The sequence below is a fragment of the Protomyctophum bolini genome (genome assembly GCF_963924005.1).
Source record: "Protomyctophum bolini genome assembly, chromosome: 5".
Classification (NCBI taxonomy): domain Eukaryota; kingdom Metazoa; phylum Chordata; class Actinopteri; order Myctophiformes; family Myctophidae; genus Protomyctophum; species Protomyctophum bolini.
The window spans coordinates 11,757,244-11,776,331 of record NC_137866.1 but is presented as its reverse complement, the minus strand read 5'-3'; the positions used below and the strand labels follow the sequence as shown (position 1 = coordinate 11,776,331).

At 43.5% G+C, this 19,088-nt stretch overlaps 1 protein-coding gene across 1 annotated transcript in view; it reads right to left on the bottom strand.

The window, feature by feature from the left end:
• Nucleotides 1–18,114, bottom strand: part of rerea (arginine-glutamic acid dipeptide (RE) repeats a) — a 164,880-nt gene extending 146,766 nt beyond the window's left edge. The window contains exon 1 of the mRNA XM_080764130.1: nt 17,976–18,114. The gene's annotated coding sequence lies outside the window, so the exon portion shown is untranslated. The remainder of the gene's footprint in view (nt 1–17,975) is intronic.
• Nucleotides 18,115–19,088: the final 974 nt, after the last annotated feature.

Here is a 19,088-nt window from a genome sequence, read left to right as displayed (position 1 = left end):
CAAACGTTCCTTCCCTAAGGGGTCTGCGACGATGAAAATGATTATTCTTTCATCATGTTATGACTGCCTCTGCATTTAGAAGTTATGGACTAGTAAAGATGGAACATTTCCAGGAATCCGACGGAAAGTATCTCTACCTTTGCAGTAGTATTCATTACAATTAAGGCATTTAGCAGACGCTCTTAATCCAGAGCGACTTAATTTAATTAATTGCAAAAATACAGTGGAATATCTACAGTATATAATGCAACTATGCATGTATACTGTAGTGCTAGGTCTACATAAAATGCTAAGTTCCATACGTTGAGCCTTTGCATTCGCCTGTAAGGTCGTCGGAGCTCGTGCAAGTGCTACAGCAAGTGCTACGGGCCAAGATGGAGTATGAAGAGGTGGGTTTTCAGACTATGGCGGAAGATTGGGAGTGAGTCTGCAGTTCTGATTGTAATGGAAAGTGCATTCCATAGTTTTGGAGCCAAAAGGGAAAAGAGTTTGGTGGTAACAAAAATCACATCCGTGTGAAGTATGGGGCGCTAATATATTAAAGTAACTCATGTTGATTAGGTGCCAACACAAACATTAAATACATTTTCCCTTCATTGTCAATGGCATGTCAAACAAATATTAAACCTGTATGTAGGAGGGGGTACCGCCCCTTAAAAATAGCCAGGACTCAGGAGAATAATCTGGAAATGTTCAGTGTTCTTGGACCCTTAGATATAATGTCATGATTGATAGCTACAATCAAGCTCGACAAATTGTTTCAACATACTGACTGATCAATGTGTGCCACCCTGCCGCTGTAGTTGGGGCACACATGTAGGTCCTATCATCCCTGCCACTACCTTGTTGTGTTTAGGGGGGTGGAGGGGGCAGTAGCTGCAGTTGGGGCACACAGGTCCTATCATCCCTGCCACTACCTCGTTGTGTTTAGGGGGGTGGAGGGGGCAGTAGCTGCAGTTGGGGCACACAGGTCCTATCATCCCTGCCACTACCTCGTTGTGTTACTGTTTAGGGGGGTGGAGGGGGCAGACGCTTGCTGCTTTGGAAATAGACAGCAGAGCTTTTTGTTCTGACCCCACAGCTGTCACTAGCAGAAGAGAGACAGTCACCAGCAGCTCACAAACACACAGTCAGCGTACAGCCGTACACATGCATGCACACACGCACACACATGATAGTGCAGTGTGTGTGGTGGGGGTGTAGAGAGGCCACCAGGGCCAAGACCCATGAGAATACTGTTGCTATGTGGACACATGACACGAAGCACAGGGTCGCGGGGGGGTCGCTGGAGTGAAACACTAAATACCTGGTCAGTATTACAATCTAGCTCCACCACCGTGTCCCCCCCCCCCCTTAACATCACACCCTCCCCTTATAATCCAATTATGAGCCATGTGTGTCCACATCAATCAGCCATTTTGATTTGAGCCCATGCCTTGCTTCGCCATTAAGGGATATAGTAATTGAGGCAGCACTATCATGCAGTTTACCTCCATCTGGGAGATCAAGAGGAACGCACAATTGCTTAACAATGATTATCCTCCTGCTGATTAGGCTATAGGCCACTGCAGAATATTTACCACTGATTAGACTATGTCCTGTAATGATGAGCCATGTGTCTGGCTAACAACAAACATTGAGGGGTGCACACTGTGTCTGCCACATGACATCACTGCTTAAAGCAAACATTAAACAAACAGCAGTAATAGTCATATTTGAGAGCACCTGTACGGTCAGTGTAAACCACCACAACAAAGCAGCATTTAACCTAAATTATTCTCTAAATCATTTCCATAATAGCCGATCTACAAGTTCACAACACATCGTACTATGACTCACTGTCAGCTTGTACATCTGACATTTTCAAATAGGTTGATAGTGGTTAATTAACTCGTCGTTTGACGATTTAATCACCATCAATTTGACGAGCAAAAAACAAAACAAAGCATTGCCATTGACTGAAATAATTAGGCTGAACCCATACCACATCATAAAGGTAACTCATTACAGGGAGAGAAATTAATTGGCGGCTAGTAGGCATTAATCATTAGACCTTATCTTTGAAACGTTGGTCAGAGATAACTACATGGGTGTGTGAACACGCACACATATAGCAGTGATATGTTTGCCCGTGTGTGCGGGGAAACAATACATACCGCTTGCAGGGAAGGAAGACTCACCAGTGTGAAGTAGATAGACACATTAATAAGTGATATACAAAATGGCTCCTTTAATCCTCTAGTGAGTATGCCAGCACTTTTTCCTCATCAGTGACTGTGATATTTACAGAGGAACTCAAGTGCACTCCAGAGAGGTAACAAGAGAGAGAGAGAGGTTGAGGCAGAGGAGTGTGTGTGTGTGTGTGTGTGTGTGTGTGTGTGTGTGTGTGTGTGTGTGTGTGTGTGTGTTTGGGGGGATAACGAGATAAGGGAGAGAGGTAAGGATTCTGGGAGAGAAGGAGAAAGGTAAGGCTGGAGGGAGCCGCCGCAGAGAAGAGGAAGAAGGGGGGGGGGGAGGGGGAGACGTGTATTATTTGCAGAGGCTTTGCCTATCTTGATCCCCAATAAAAAGGTGAGAGTGATTATGTTTGTATCAAACGGCTGTTCATGACATGCTGCCGGTCTCCGTGTGCACCAATCACAGTCCAGTCAGGTTCTCTTTTTCCATTTGAAAGAATCAGGCAGCACCCCCCCGCCCCCCCCCCCCCCCCCCCCCCCCCCAGCACACTCTTCTCTCTGCTTTATTCAGTCCCACACAGCCTCCGTCCCAAAGCACCAACTATTCACAGTGACAGATGCAGACACCACCACCACTGACCTAAATCACTCTTTTCTAGCACATTAACCTGTGTCTGCACACGCCACACACAGTAAATATATTGCATACCTTCTATACGAACACAAAATGACAACATTGGAAAAACACTATTACGGTAATGTCTCCACTTTCCAGGACACGGAAAATGACTGCATTTTTATTTTTCCATCCCCCATTCTTTACAGAGCAATCATTTAACACGGAAGGCTCTTTAAAAGCCTAACCACAGAGAAAGAGGGAGAGAGAAAAGGGGGGATCATAGCATGCGATTAGTGTCTAAATGGTTTCTAGGGAACACTTCCTCTGCAACACTGTGACAAGTACAAAAAAAAGATGCACAAAGCCAGAAAAACTGAAAATAGTATTTACTTATTTATTTTTGCACCTTCAAGGGAATGTGGAAGGGATCAATATTGCTTTAATTACTGAATAAGCCCATGTTTATGAAATGCAATAATCCTTCATTAAAGATGCAGCCAGTGGCAGGCAGGCAGGCGTCATGCAAGGGTAGAGGGAGGGAAGGACTAGTGTAAATGATTCATGGTTTGATATCCCTGCTGTATAATGGCCTGCTCAAGAGAGATGCTGGGGCGCTACTGCAGTGCCTGCTTGGCTGTATGTATGCATGTATGACTGGCTGGCTGCATGTATGTAATGTATGCATGTACGACTGTCTGGCTGTATGTATGTAATGTATGTATGTACGACTGGCTGGCTGTATGTATGTAATGTATTTGGTTAAAATGGGTGGGGTTTAAAAAAAGGCAAAAGCTTGCTCTGGTGCACTGGCCTAAAAGTGGGTCCTTAAAAACTGCTAAAACGTCTGAAATGTATGTATGTAGGTATGTATGTATGTATGTGTGTAGTATTTAAAAGGGGGGGCTTTTTAGTATGTAATGTATGCATGTACGACTGTCTGGCTTTATGTATGTAATGTATGCATGTACGACTGTCTGGCTTTATGTATGTAATGTATGTATGTACGACTGTCTGGCTTTATGTATGTAATGTATGCATGTACGACTGTCTGGCTTTATGTATGTAATGTATGCATGTACGACTGTCTGGCTTTATGTATGTAATGTATGCATGTACGACTGTCTGGCTTTATGTATGTAATGTATGCATGTACGACTGTCTGGCTTTATGTATGTAATGTATGTACGTACGACTGACTGGCTGGCTGTATGTACGACTGGCTGGCTGTATGTTAATGTAACCATGTATGACTGGCTGAAAGGCATACTAGGGTGATGCCATGCCATACTGTGGGCTGTATTTTGCGTGTCTTAAGTACCAGGTCTTATTACTTAACTTAAGACCTGGAGGCGTGATCAATGCCATTTGGCTATTCTGAGTGGCCAAAGAGCATTGACCACGCCTCCAGGTCTTAAGTTAAGTAATAAGACCTGGTACTTAAGACACGCAAAATACAGCCCTGCGTGTCATAGGCTCAATGTGTCAGTTTGTCACCTCCCCCTTCACATTCAATAGATCCCGTGATATTTTGTGGCCAGATGTAATTTTATGGGGTCCAGTAGGACTATAGTAAATAATAAAAAAAGAAATCTCTATAACATTTTGTAAAAATAACACTTATTAACCCCATTACAAAGGGAAACACGCTGGGGAATAAAATAACCTTACACACTTCAGGAAATTACATCCGTGCGATTTTCTTTTTACAGAACACTGTGTTTTGCAATATAATTATGAAAGTCACGTTTTGATGACTGAGGCAATAGACCTTTCTCTAAGCCCTGCCCACCCACCACTCGGACAAACTGAGCGCTGGTTTGACAGGTCTCCCATTGATTTGAATGGAAATATCATGGATTTTCCACACACACAATCTTCAATCATGTTTGGAGCCAGAGCTTCAAAATCTCTTGAAACTCGAGTCAACAAGGCCAAAGATATGTGCATGACATATTATATCAACAAACAAAATACAAGTGTTTACTAGGAGGAAACTGAAACTGAAATGAATCTACATCATCTGTAGGAATGAACTTATGTTAATTACATCATCAGAATTTATCACTGACTACACGTACACCTGGTTGGCTGCACATACGGGTGATTGACTATTGGTATGGAATACCGACTGACTGTGTACCGTTATTGTATGGCTGGCTGTAGTGTACATATGCATGGCTGGCTGGTTGTACGTACAATATGGCTGGATGCTTGTCTGGATCACTCCACCGTACTAGGCTGCTTCTGCTATTGCCAGAGATGAGAAAGCCTTGCCTGCCATGACAAGCGGCTCACTGCACTGCTGAGCGGGCCGGGGACGTAGGCAGTAGCACACATAAAAAGAAAAGGCTTGACCTAGTATCATCTGACAAACTATCCGAGGGCACGGGAGCAAAGAGGGGAGCAAGAGAGCGAGGTGCAGAGGAAAAGATCAAAGTCCTTCTAGGGGGGAAAACACTGGCTTCAGAGACAGCAATTCTTGTAATTGTAAATGATCTAAACGGGAATCTAGGTGAATTCTAAAGCCACTCTGTCCCTTCGATCCTTCGACACACCGACACCCAAACCCTTGGAATGAGAAACAAAAGTATAGCATGTTGTGCTAATCATAACATAGACAGTTTAGTGTCATCTAGCATAATTAAATGTGTTGCACTAACCACCTAATGCATACTACTGGAGTTGGCAGACCATGAAGCTCCATGAAATGGAAGCCGTGTGTGTGGGTGTGGGTGTGTGTGTGTACCACCCCCCCCAACACACAGACACACACACACACACACACACACACACACAGACACGCAGAGCACCACACTGTGTTGCAGACAGGGCGTGCTAAAGGTCAGGCCATGGACTTGACGGAAAAGGTCAAGCATCATTACAACACGACTAAATAAACAGGTTGCTCGCAACCCCCAGCGCAGCTGTTGTGGATGATTGCAGTCTCTTACCTTCCCTGCCTTACTACCTGCATGTCTGTCTGTGTCTGTCTAGGATTCAGCTTCATCCTTCGTCTTTATCCACACAGCCCTCCAGCTCCCAGACAGCTGACATGAGGACTGTCATATCCTGCCCAGATTTTTATCCCCTGCTGACTTTATTGCTCTCTTCCTACTGAGTCATACACATTCGCAGAGCTAGAGAGAGCGCCAGGGAGAGAGCAAGGCGAGGCTGCTGGAGCGTGCTTTAAAGCACATTAATATTAATTGCGGCACTAGCCAGAGTGATAACACAGACAAGATGCCCCTGTGAGGGATCTGGGTGCAGGCAGCCCTAGTCCTTTTGTTGCAGCAGCACTGCTCAACTGTTGGACGGCCGTGGCAGCATGGCAGAATGATGAGTATTTCATCCTGGAATCATTTGTTTTATATTAAAGCAGGGACCTAACCTCGCTGTCAAGGGGAATTTGTGTTTGCATGGGGCTACACAGTGTGCGTGTGTGCGTGCGTGAGTGTAAACCCCAGGCATGAACAGGCACGTGTACGACGGCGATAAAATCAGACTATAGTGGCTACAGCAACAAACGGCAGATATGTACTTCAAATAATATCTAGCACAACCTTGCTATTTATCCCTGTACCTACTTCAGGCTTGGGTTGCTTCTTACCCTTTATGTCCTCAGCCCACTGCACAGCAAAATGCAGTGATTTTTCCAATTTGTCCATTTTTACGCTTTCACTTGCATTAACACTCAGATTTTACTGTGTGAACTCAACAAATGTCTGCTTAACAATGAGCTCTGGTAAAGATGTACAAAGAAATTCAGTCCCAGAGGAAGAGATCTACTTCAGTTCAATGCAGTGGAGACCAATTGAAAAAATTAATTAATACAAATCACAGGTTGGAGACTGAATGCTGAAGCCTCCCTCCTCCTCTTTGAGGAGCAGGCATTAACACATGACAGCTACGTCTCCTCATACTCGTTTTCTTATTCTTTATTTCCTCGACTCACTCGCCTCTCCTTTTGTCAGCGTGTGTTGAAGGAGCTAACGGCATTTACCGTGGCAGCAGTAAAGGTTTTCCTTTTTTTTTTTTACTGTGTGTTTCTTGTGCTTCTTTGGCCGATTTCCCCCTAGACTCATCAATGCCCCATTAACAAGTCAAATTAGGTGGTGGTGCAGAGAGTTTTGCCTAAAACTGCCACTGCTTGCACACACACAAAATCCTGGAATCTCTCCCAGAATTAAAACAAGGATTTTAGATCATTTTACTGTGCACACACACAAGCTGACACACAAACATACACAGCGCCAACCGCCAACACCTTAGAGGACTTGTTCAAATAGCTGGGGAGGTTTTCTTTCTTCTACACAGGACTGCAAGCGGGCCCGGAGGTGAACGGAGGAGAAATCACTGTTGGATAAACGCTAGTGAGCGCTTTACGACCGGGAGAATGGGAGAGAGATGGCGGTAATGCATCTCCCCGGCACTCCTTCAAAATGGTCGGCCAGATTGTAATCTCCAGGGCCCGCTGTTCGCACATTATTGTTTCTCATTTCACGTGTCACAAACAATTAAAACATGCCAGTCGATTCCTTTGCCACAGAGAACCCGCCCCATGATACACACACACACACACACACACACACGACCTCAAAGCTGAATTCCCAGTGAAGGTCATGTGCATCTCTCACTTTCATTGTCTTCCTCTTAAGATGAGAGCGGATACAAGATAGACAAGCCCCATGTAATATAAAGAAACCAGGTTAAGCAAGGTAGAGTATCAGAGAGAGAGAGCAACAACAGACAGAAAGGAGAGCGCAACAGAGACTATTTGGTTTTCTCTGCCTGTTGTCACCGTCTTTCACAGCAGCTGCACAGACAAGATGAAAAAACAACAACTGAAGAGTCAGACAGAGCAAACAGAAAAAAGGGTGGAGGTAAAAACCCAGGGAAAAATGCTCTGCATTGTGCAGTATTGTTTTATCTACTGATTTATTTAACAAGTTGCCATTGATTAGAAGGAGATACTGAGCTTCTGAATAAAGTGAGTGGTAAGGGGAGGAAAGAGAAAGAGAGAGAGAGAGAGAGAGAGAGATATGAGGGCTGTTGGTTTTCTAAGCAGGGGTCTCTGAGGGCTGCCAGAGGTGTGGGTAAATCTGTTCCCTGTGACAAAGCTGTCTCACTGAGGAGTGAAATTTAAACTCCTCCTGTCAGGAGATTCTTTTTGGCTTTCATTACACCGAGAGAGCGAGAGAGCGCACTCACGCACGCACACACACACACACACACACACACACACGCTCTACTTAATACCATTGGTGTTTGCAGCAAGTGCTTGCTTCATGCCAAGCAGGTTTTGCTTTGTAATGACAACAAGAAATGAGAATGTAAAAGACATTCTCCTGAACCACTACACATCTTAGCCTTGTGGAGATACTCCTCACATGGTGCCTGCATTGCTAATTGACCTGCCTTTAGTTGAATTTTTGGTTCAAAAATGCAGCTGCAATCAGGTCTGAGAATACCTCTTCAAGCTGTTATCAGTAGCACACCATGTCTGTCTCACTGGAGAGGATTTTTGGGTAGTTGGGGATGGACTGGAACAGGCTAATATTTACGGGGAACCAGGTCCAGGCAATTCCCTGCCGAAAAGCATTTCTACATTTCCAGCAGGTAGTGGAACGGGAAGCGAAGGCAGAATAAGTTGGATTTGGTCTCCTGGTGTGCTGCTCAGCTTAAGTGACAGTGAATCCTACAGTGAGTCGATTTGCCACTTTTTGAGTGCCTGGAAACTTGTCAGGCGGAGTGGCCGCAAGGGATACATGTAGGAGGAAGAACAGGGGGGGGGGGGTACTGCCTTCTCCTCCCCTCTTCCTCTGTTTGTCTGTCCATCCCTGGAGGCACCTGGGCCTGCCTGGTACAACAAAGACGGGGTGAGGTGACAGCTCTGCAGCCACGCTCAGACAAAGAGCTTACAGGTAAACAGTGTGGAGCAGCTGGCTGCAAACGGAGGCTGGCTCAGGTTTCAAACAGTCAGTGCTCTACGTCTACAACAAAGACATGGAAATGTTACTGTTCAGAGCTATACCCACCAAGCTGCATTGTCAATTTCTATGTAGCGTCCATCGCTGTAGGCCTATCAAGGCCACGAGGTTTGTTCGCCACAAAAGCAAAAGGCATCATATCGCGATTACGGAGTATGATGTTGAAAAGGCTCACCATGTTGCTGCTGCCACACAAACATAGGAAGCACAAACGAGGTGAGTGTGCACAGCAAGATTTAACATGACTCTCAACCCACACAGATGATCACACAATGCTGGTACAGAGCGAGGGAGTCTGATGACAGGAGTAATTTGCAGAGCTGCTTATTTCAAAAGAAGCACTTGAAGATGACACGAAAAGACAACTTTCGTGTCATCTGAAAGAGGATCTATGAAATCAATGGGAAGAGATCAATGCTGACTCCCCTTTTCTCTCTCCGTCGTCGTCGTCCTCTCTCTCTCTCTCTCTCTCTCTCTCTCTGTCTCACAGCATTCTTTACATAAGCAGCGATAACCATCACAGAGGCCATCTTCTAGCTCACCGATTTACTGTGCAGGACTCCCAGACACCTCGAGGCAACAAAGCTTCTCTCTCACTCAATCACAGGAACCCGTCTTGTCCACAGCTTCATATGTGGGGAAGGAGGAGTAGCAACGAGGCAGAGAGGCGGGAGGAAGGAAGGGGGATAAAATACCTCAGGAGAGACTGCCATCGAGTAAAAATAATGTGGATCGGTGGACGTCAGTAAAGACATAGGATGAGAGGGGGGGGGCATCAAGGCTAGTGGATCGTCTTCATTAGCGTGTATCACATAGGCAGCGGCAGCACCACTGCACAAGCTGCAGCCTATCCAATTGGCATAGTCAGGGGCTGCTCCTCCATTCAGTCGAGTTAATTAGGATTTCTGCTGCTTCATTTTGGGGTGACAGGGGCAGAGTGTTGGGGAGGCTTGATTGCCTTTTATTTCCCGGCCTAAAGGCTCAGCTCCATGCATTACTTTATTACTGGGGGAACCTACCGATCTATGGCTCCACAGCAAACATCAATTTTGATAATTACAAGAAAACTGTTTGCGAACGAAAACACAATGAAAGCTACCCTCCCATCACTGGCCCGTCCCTCCTTCCTCTCCTCCCCCTCCCTCTGCTTGAGATATCTCATTTCCTTGGATGTGCCCTTTTCATGATTGCATATTATAGACAGACACGTTAAAACACACACACCCACATACACGTTTGGCTCGGTCACACTTAGCACTTCAAACAGTTTACTACCAATCTCTGCCCTGAAGGGCAAGGCAAACATTGTGAATGTCACATTTACATTCAATGTTCAAACCTCAGCATTTTTGTGTGCGTCACAAAACAAAACTGATTAGAGACGATTGCTCTGTGGCATCATTACTGCAGGCTAAATGATACTGGTGCCAATTACAAATAAGACCATCAGCTTAAAAAAATATACATGATGAGAGTTGTCACTTGCCTGTGACATCCTCATAAATGCATTGAACCGCAGTAACAAGCCGTTCAGATAACTATTATTCTTCTTTTACAAAATGACATCATGCCTGGAATCACATTTCCCCACTTGACAAAGAGCACATGTGAGACACAAATGAACGGCTAGCTGAGACAACAGCCGAGATTGCAACGAGTCATGAAAACATGGATTAAAAGCTAACAACAGATCCCGAGCAGAGAAACCACTGCTTTCATTTGAATAAAATCAATAACTGTGTTGACTTGCAGTGTATTGCCTTCCTGTCTTCTCATCTTGCCCGCTAATGTTTCTTTCATGAGCCAGCCTGGTGCTGGTGACATTATAGCTACAGCACTCTTCCACAAGTCCCCAATGGATCGGTGAAAATGGCTGGCGTAAAACACAATTAGTACGGTCCATATGGCTGCTAGTGGAGGAGGAGAGAGAGTGCTCCCTATAGAGACACATTCTTTTGTTACCTTAAAGATCAAACTGTTGTCATAATAGCAGGACCATTTCAGTTCTGTTGCTCAATGGAAACTCAGGCTTCTTCAAAAGGGCAAAGCTGCTTCAATACAGAGCCTTGTGATGTGAAATAACTTCTGGCAAATAAATTGACCAAGCTTGGCTGATAGCCTGATCAATAGCTCCTTCGTCGTGATTAATGGCCGATATCGGATAATGGGTGAAATTTAATGTGAGGGGAGCGTTACTTCCTCATCGCAGTGCTCAAGCCCTATCGACAGGTTCAAACCCCCTCCCATTCTGACCAATGGAATGCAGCGATAAAGGCTGTATTAAAAACGGTGCAGTGTGTTCGACCCATGTAAACTGAGCTGGGAGAAAAGAAGAAAAAAAAAAAGATTTGCGGTGATTTAGCTGTGTCTCATTCACTGATAGCGCTGTCTGCACAGACCGACAAGCATTTTCTTGCCTGAGAAATGCAGACACCTTTTACTGTGTAGAAGCGAACAACAACAGCTTGAGGCAACAGATTTATTACAAATTGATCCATTAGATAGCACTGCTGTGCTTCACTGTTCTCCCTCTCCTTTCCTTCCTTCCTCCCTCCCTCTCGCTCGCTCTCTGACAGCCCTTTCCCTGACGGCAGCCAGAGTGTATAAGAGTGGAAGTGCTACAGTGGCAAATCTAAACCCAATTCACAGAACTCATTTTCTCTGCGCTGGCTGCTGGAACAGAGGTGCGGAGACAACATGTCCATCCCTAAACCTGAGTCAATCCAGCCTTTAGCCCAATCCTGTGAACTAAAAGCCCAGGGGAGCTCAATAGGTGTACCTAACCTGCAAGGGCGAGCAAGGACATAAAGATTGCCATCGGGGACTCCCAGTGGACAGGGGAGCGCAAGAGAGAGCTGGAGCTGAGAACAGAGCCACAAATACCACCAGGGGTCATTTCCTTATGGCCGCATAAAGCCTGAGCTCACTGCAGGCCCACATGCTCTCTCCATTAAAACATCAGTCACTAGACTGGCCTCTGCAGCTGTGTGTGCATGTGCGTGCATGCGTGCATGCATACATGTACACACACACAACCTGGCTAAAGACATTAATCACACAGCTACCTACATGACTGGTTTATGGCCAGGACAGTGTAAAAGCATGCATGCGATTGGTTTCATCTCTCAGACACTGAAGTTTGTGAGATTATACTAGAAGCAGCAAGCTCTGCCTGCTGCTGCAGCCAGTTTGAGCTGTGTGACAAAGAAATATGTCTGCTGCCCAGGACATAACACTGGTCCTATTGATCCCCCTGCTCTCTATGAAGCAAATCAATTAAGTCAACTGCATCATTCAACTGTTACAGGGAGCTCCCTGATAATTATTACTGATTACTTATTGATTGTTGTTTACCCTTAAACACTGTGTTAGGGAAATAGCAGAGTGGGTCTTTACTCTTTACATCTCATCCTCACATCTTATCATTTTGTCTTAACATGGCAATAATATGTGGCTTAGCCCTTTATATAACAGACCTTAGTACTAGTAGGTCCATTATTAGCACAGCTAATGGTCTAAAAAGCAATTGGCATTGCTCAGTACTATGGGGGGCAGTAAGTCAATGAAACCTTCACCTGTCTTGGACCGCTCAATGGCTCACATGTAGGAAAAGACATATTCCGCTCACACTCCTGAAAGGTTTGGCTCTCAACAGTGTAAAATGGCCTGACACATTAGGTAGTCTATTTAACACCAAGCATTTGCACTGAGAAATACTGCTGCCAATTGCGACAATGACCCCCTGGTAGGCTGGTAAGAAATAGAAATCACACCTGTGTGAAGTGAGGGGCGCTCTTATCATATTACAACATGATGATGTAACACAAACATTGAGACAAAAACAAACATTACATTCTCATCGTCGTCAATGGCGTTTTTAAAACAAACATTAAACCGTATATAGGAAGTGGAGGGCGCTCTTATCATCGTACATCATGACGTGAAATAGACACTATGTCTATTTGCTCAGGCACTATGGTGTCAAATTGACAAAATTTGTGCACACACCAAAAGATGATTTTTGAGGGGCGCTAGCCCCTCCTATATACAGGTTTAATGTTTGTTTTTAGTTCAATGTTTGTTTTTAAAAAGCCATTGACAATGAAGGGAAAATCTTGTCCCTAACACAAACATTAAATGCCATTAACAATAAAGAGAATTTAATGTTTGTTTTACATCACCGTTACATTTACATCACCATTTCATAGCAACATGAGTTAGACTTTAATATATTAGCGCCCCTCACTTCACACGGTGTGATTTTTGGTGTTTTTTGGTGTGTATTTGAAGGGCTAGCCCCCCTCAAAAAGGTGCCAAGCCCATTGTGCTCATCTCTACCTGCATTTACCTCAGTTCTTCTGCACTACAGGAGAAAAGGAGTGGGATGTGCAAAAGGCCATTGGCTTTTGTGTAGAGTAAATGTGTTGTGGGTCATCTAACAATGATTTATACCAGCAGAGAGAGAGTGTGAGTGAGTGAGTGAGTGAGTGAGTGAGTGAGTGAGTGTGTGAGTGAGTGTGTGACACTGTGCGTGCGTGTCTACACACACACACACACACACACACACACACATCTCTACTAGGCAGGCATGTTTGTAGGCAGCTGCGGGGCCGGGTGTGCAGTAAAACACTGGTATGCATTGTATGCGTTTCTGCACCACTAGCGCCATGCCGTGTCATTACATGAGGCAATCTCTTACCTAATCAGCACTGACACACACACACGCTCCTCCTCCCCTCTCTCTCCTAACCCTGCTCTTTCCCCGTTTCTCCTGGGGGGGCTGGCCAGATGATCTTTCACCATTTAATTTTCCACTTCCAATGAGAGACCAAATGACTAAAAGTTATTCTCTTTTTTACATCCACAAAAATTCATGTTCTTTGCCTATGTAATAGATGTGCTATTGTGTTAATATAAATGAAAAATAAATCTTTGTTTATAAATAAAATAAGGCATCTGTGTAGAATAATGCGTTGTGGAAGCAGACACTAAAACAGCCATAACACAACAGTACGATAGTAGCCATACAATGTTTCATTGTCCAGCCTTTGGCATATTGTTTCACAGTACCAACAAATGTTAGCTTAGCCTCCATTACCAGTTTCTTCACACTACATTGTACGGTTACTTGGGCACCATAAATCACAGATGACACTGAAATGTTGCAAGTTGCAACATACACCAGCCTCACTTATCCTCAAAGCCACATATAAATACACATATGGTAAACATGCAAACAGATTTTTTTACTACCCACTCAAGGAACTGCCAAGAGCGAAGAGCCTGGCTGATAATATGAGAAGAAATAGCAATACGTCTGATTAGTTGAGACAAGAAGCCATGCCAACCCAACAAGACACAGACAAGACGATTTCAAGGCATGACACACAAGCCAGCAAGCCTTCACCCTGCCTGAGTTCACAGCGAAAACTGATTTGATCACATCTAGTACATCAAATACCACTGGCAGCATGCGGCAAGACAGCTTGCAATTGTTAACACAGATAGAATTTGCAGATACCATCTCCTCGCCACAATTGTGGAGATGCAGCACTAGGCCTGTATCAAACAAAGATGAGATATGATGCTGCATGCTTGGATCTCCCGTTATGAGAGGTGACGGGAAGCTGTCAGGAAACGCAAAACACATCCTGCATCATACAGTAGCCCCGACTTGCTGGGATAAGCCAAAAGAGGAGGGGGTGAAGTGAACAAAACAATGCAAAACTAAAAAAAAAACTTGCCTCATTTCTGCCAGGGTGCCCTGTGTATGTCAGTCCAATATCTTAAAACAACACATGCAAGGCTCTGCTACAGCCAATTACCCAGCTCTTGGCACGGGAACAGAAAAACATCTTTGGAGAACAATGAAGAGAGCTTGGCTTGTTGTGCGTGCTGTCAGTAAGTGCTGACAGATTGTTATTTTTAATGAATATACAGCACTTGAATAGCCCATCAAGAGCTCTCTGAACGAACATTGCTCCTTTGTTCATAGCATTAATTTTCTATGTAACCACCAGATATCCTCCACTGAAATTGATATCAAACACTAGAAGGAGAGAATCTAAATCAGTTGGTCCACAATGATCCTTGTTATCCGAATGCAGTCTCTGTGTAAGGAAGTCTGTGAAGTCAGTGGGCACACCAGATACAGCACTGAACATTTTCTTAATAAAGAGCCTGATCTGCAATGATGAGGTTTTATAAGACAGCCTGTTCAGATTAGTTTTTTACCAAGACTAGGTTTCATCACTGCTCTATAACTCACATGATTCCAATATTACATAGGAGATTTATATAATCCCAGAACGAAAACAATAAATCAGTCTCATCACCTCAGCCTGAAACACAATAGCCTCGCAGAGAGAAAAATGCCTCTTTCTAAAGTATAGCCTAGGAACACAAAAGGATAGGTTATCACCATGCCTTTCTGCAACACAATGATTCAGTACACACACAGCAAATAGTGGAGCTGAGACCAGACCCAGGCTATATAATGGAGAACTATCCTTCATGATAATACATGCTGAAGCTAAGATGCAGTGGGGGTGATCTGGGTGAAAAACAGCAAGCTGCCATTCGAGCGCAGCATGTAGACATTGAATTCCTAACTGTGCGTATTGACAAATCAGCCAACAAAGGGGTGCCAGAGCACGGTGAACAGGCAGCCAATTCACAGGGGATCTTCCTTTTACATTGTGTGACACTTCACAGGCAGTGCCTTCCACTTCCTACACATCACTCAACAAGGAGCTTCTGTAACTCAAATACGCATTAGTCATTAAAGGAAAAAACTGTAGCGTAATTTCTCATCTCCAACGTTCATTCTTGTGCTGCCACAGCCACAAACGCGGATCATCATTAGCTACGTAATTTAAAGTCACAATAGCGACAGTAAGACACTACAGTGTATAGTCAAAGTCTTCTCTTTAGATCACTGACTAGATCACATCAGAATCTGTTATTATTTTGTGGTATAGAGACTAATAACACCATTTAAAATAAAGCATCTGTGCAATGGACTGTAGTTAATGTAAAATACTGGTGTGTGAGGAAAATAAATTAAAAGTGCAGCAGTATTTCATATTTAAACGGTTTTAAATCACTCTCAGTGATCAGTCTGAAGAGTTTTTTTTTTCTTCTTTTCTAAACACACATTAGTGAGCTACAATTTCAGTTGCGTTGCCCAACCAGTAATCAGCTTGCAGCCTGTAATGGCATACATACTCCTGTAACCCGGCCTCGCAGGTTAAATGCCATTGTGGTTGTGGTAGTTATGTGAAGAATCATCACTTCTTTGCAGTAAGACAACTCATTAAAAGGTCAGGTGTATTCAGGCAATATCAACTCACTCCCCACTTTAGATTTAATCAAAATAGTCTCAGTCAACAGAATGGATGTCCTTTGATATTTACAATAGTGATTGGTGTTTGAACTTTGGTTGCAACATAAGAGTAGAATACCAGTGGTACTGGACATATTCAAGAATTGGTGTAATTCCTTCCCTTTATAAAAAAAAAAGCTACATCATAATAGACTAGTGAGTAGTGACTTGGATGTTAGCCTACTAATCTCTCCATAAATGGACACCTTTGGATGTCTGGATTAGATATCAAGTGATTTTTAATTCATTTGGATTTTGGCATTCCATTTAATGGTAGACTTCTAACTTGTTCATTACTCATTTGAAGTAACTATTTCACCAGCACGATTTATCACAGATATCATTTTTTGGGCCATGTGCGTTTGCTTCATCTAATGGAGATGAAAGGGGATCAAGTTTCCACTAATGACTTAATTCAAAGGACAATTTCAAAACGTAATAACTGAGTCTCGGCAACTAAATAAATAATTCTGTCTGTGAGATAAGAGATTTCATACAATGAGAGGCAATACACACTCTGAAAAGACGGAATATGATGATTATTAACAACTTAGTTCATTGTAATAATAGTGTAATAGTTGAGTAGTGGTTTAGGTACTGGGGTATGATGATAGTATACACAGGAACCCATTGTTATGCTTTACACTTAATAACTTCATTCAGTAAATAGTTCATTGTAATAATAGTGTAATAGTTGAGTAGTGGGGTATGATGATAGTATACACAGGAACCCATTGTTATGCTTTACACTTAATAACTTCATTCAGTAAATATAAAATCAATTTTCATTCAGTTTTACACAGTGTATTCACTATGTATGGCAACTGTACAAGTGGACAAACAGTGTTTAACATTGGTAGCTTTGGGGGGGGGGGGAGTTGACAACTATAGAAACAAGTAAAGCTGGGGAAATGTATGCACTGATTCCTTCAGGTCAGCTCTTGAGTCCGTAAAAAGTGAATAAGTTAACTCAATGACAATTACATAGTCTCAATGAATAAGAACGAATACAATAACAAACCCCACTTCCCAACTCGGACACAACTCCCAACAAATCTTCACTACATTGTAACTTATGTAATCCCTGGCTACACAGACAACTAGTTTACTTTACACTGCAGCCAGTGTGACAGGTCAAGTGGAATGCCAAATCTTAAGCGAACAGTTGCATCTACATACTACTGCTGCTGCTAGTGGTGCGTTACTTCGCAATAAGAAGCAGCACTAATGCACATCAGCACCAAATCATACTCCAGAGTTGTTGAATGCAAGTCACCCAAACAAAGACAGCAAGTTAGCTGGCCAGCTAGCGTTAGCTATAGTGACAATAGCTTGATGAGACAGACTACTTCCCGGGAAAGGAGGCGTTTCGCTAGCCGTTTCAAGTTATACGACATATCAACTATTGATATATTACTATGTGGTTTGGAATTCAGATATGACAACAAAACAATGACGTTTTTCATTGCATGTGTATGCACCTTGTGTTAGCTGGTGACACAGAGTTGTTTTGTTTCCTATTAAGCTGTCCCTATAGCTAGCCCAGCAGGGCTAGTTAACGTTAGCTGCTGGACCAGCTCAGCTGCTGGTTCGTGGTGGTAACCAGTAACAGCAAACAAGTCTATCAAGCTAGCAACCAAGCTAATGCTAATGGATAATTAGCCCAGCTATATCTGGTCAACGGTTAACGTTAGCATTCCAAGCAACGCCAACAAACAATTCCACAATAACCTGCTGTCACCTCATTCACATTCAGTGATGAACATCAAATGCGGAGAAAACCGGCGGCTGCAGTCCACATCACTTACCTTGGAGGGGATTGTTCTACAACATCTGTGATTTGTTTGATGAGAGAGACTGCAACAACAAACAATAGCAGCAGCAGCAGAGGCAATTAGCTAACGTTAGTTAGCCAAGTACCACCACTATAGGGGGGTGTAGCTGAGAAGCTGCAATGGCACTTGTATATTATTATCTTTCTTTTGTGGCTATTAACGCAACTGACCACGTTTGATAATGTTGTCATAAATGGTGGACTTCAGATTAAAGAGGGGAGTAATCGCTGCTGGGATGCTCAGACTAGTGTGTGTGTGCATGTGTGTGTGAGAGGCACTCGGCATGACAGCATCCTTCTTCATCTTGGGGTGAGAGAACAGTTAGGGATATCTCAAGTTCTGCTGGTAAAATACCGCCACCTACTGGTCATTATTATGTGAACGTCAACATACACTGAACGTGTTGCTGGCCTTGATAGTTGATAGTAGTGCTGCTCACAGCCTCACACACAAATATGTATGCACTACTTGGCAGGCAGGCACAATTGGCATATGTCCATCTTCATTCTTAAAGAAAACTACGATCATCTGATAGCCCGGCCGTTATGTATTTGTACCGAGCCGACAAACGCAAACATGTTCCTTACTTCCTTCATCCTCACACATTTAGAATATAGAATAACACACCGGTAATTAATTTATCCCCATTCATAAAGGGGAATTTCAAGGCAAGCTGTTTAAGTGGACAGACACTTCTTGTCCTCTCATTTTGCATTCTATTTCTAATGCACAGTGACAGGCGTGGGCAACATTGTGTACTTTGTCTCTAGTCTAAGCATCGGTGGGAAGAAATTTATATTTCCAGGGGCCATACTGACTTCGATAAAGTGAGTGAAGAGCCAGACACGCCACGGGGAAAACTGGACAATCATCCCGGTTATGTTAAAACAGCATGAATTTGGGAGACAGACTACTTTACAATAGGGTCAACAATACTGTATCACTAACATTATCAAACACATTGCATTATATTATAAATGTGTACTCAGTCGTAGTCGTTTCTCTGTCATAACATACTTATGGAATGCAGGTATGTAGGCTACTCTAATGGTAGGTACATATGAATTACTAATAATTAATTGGATT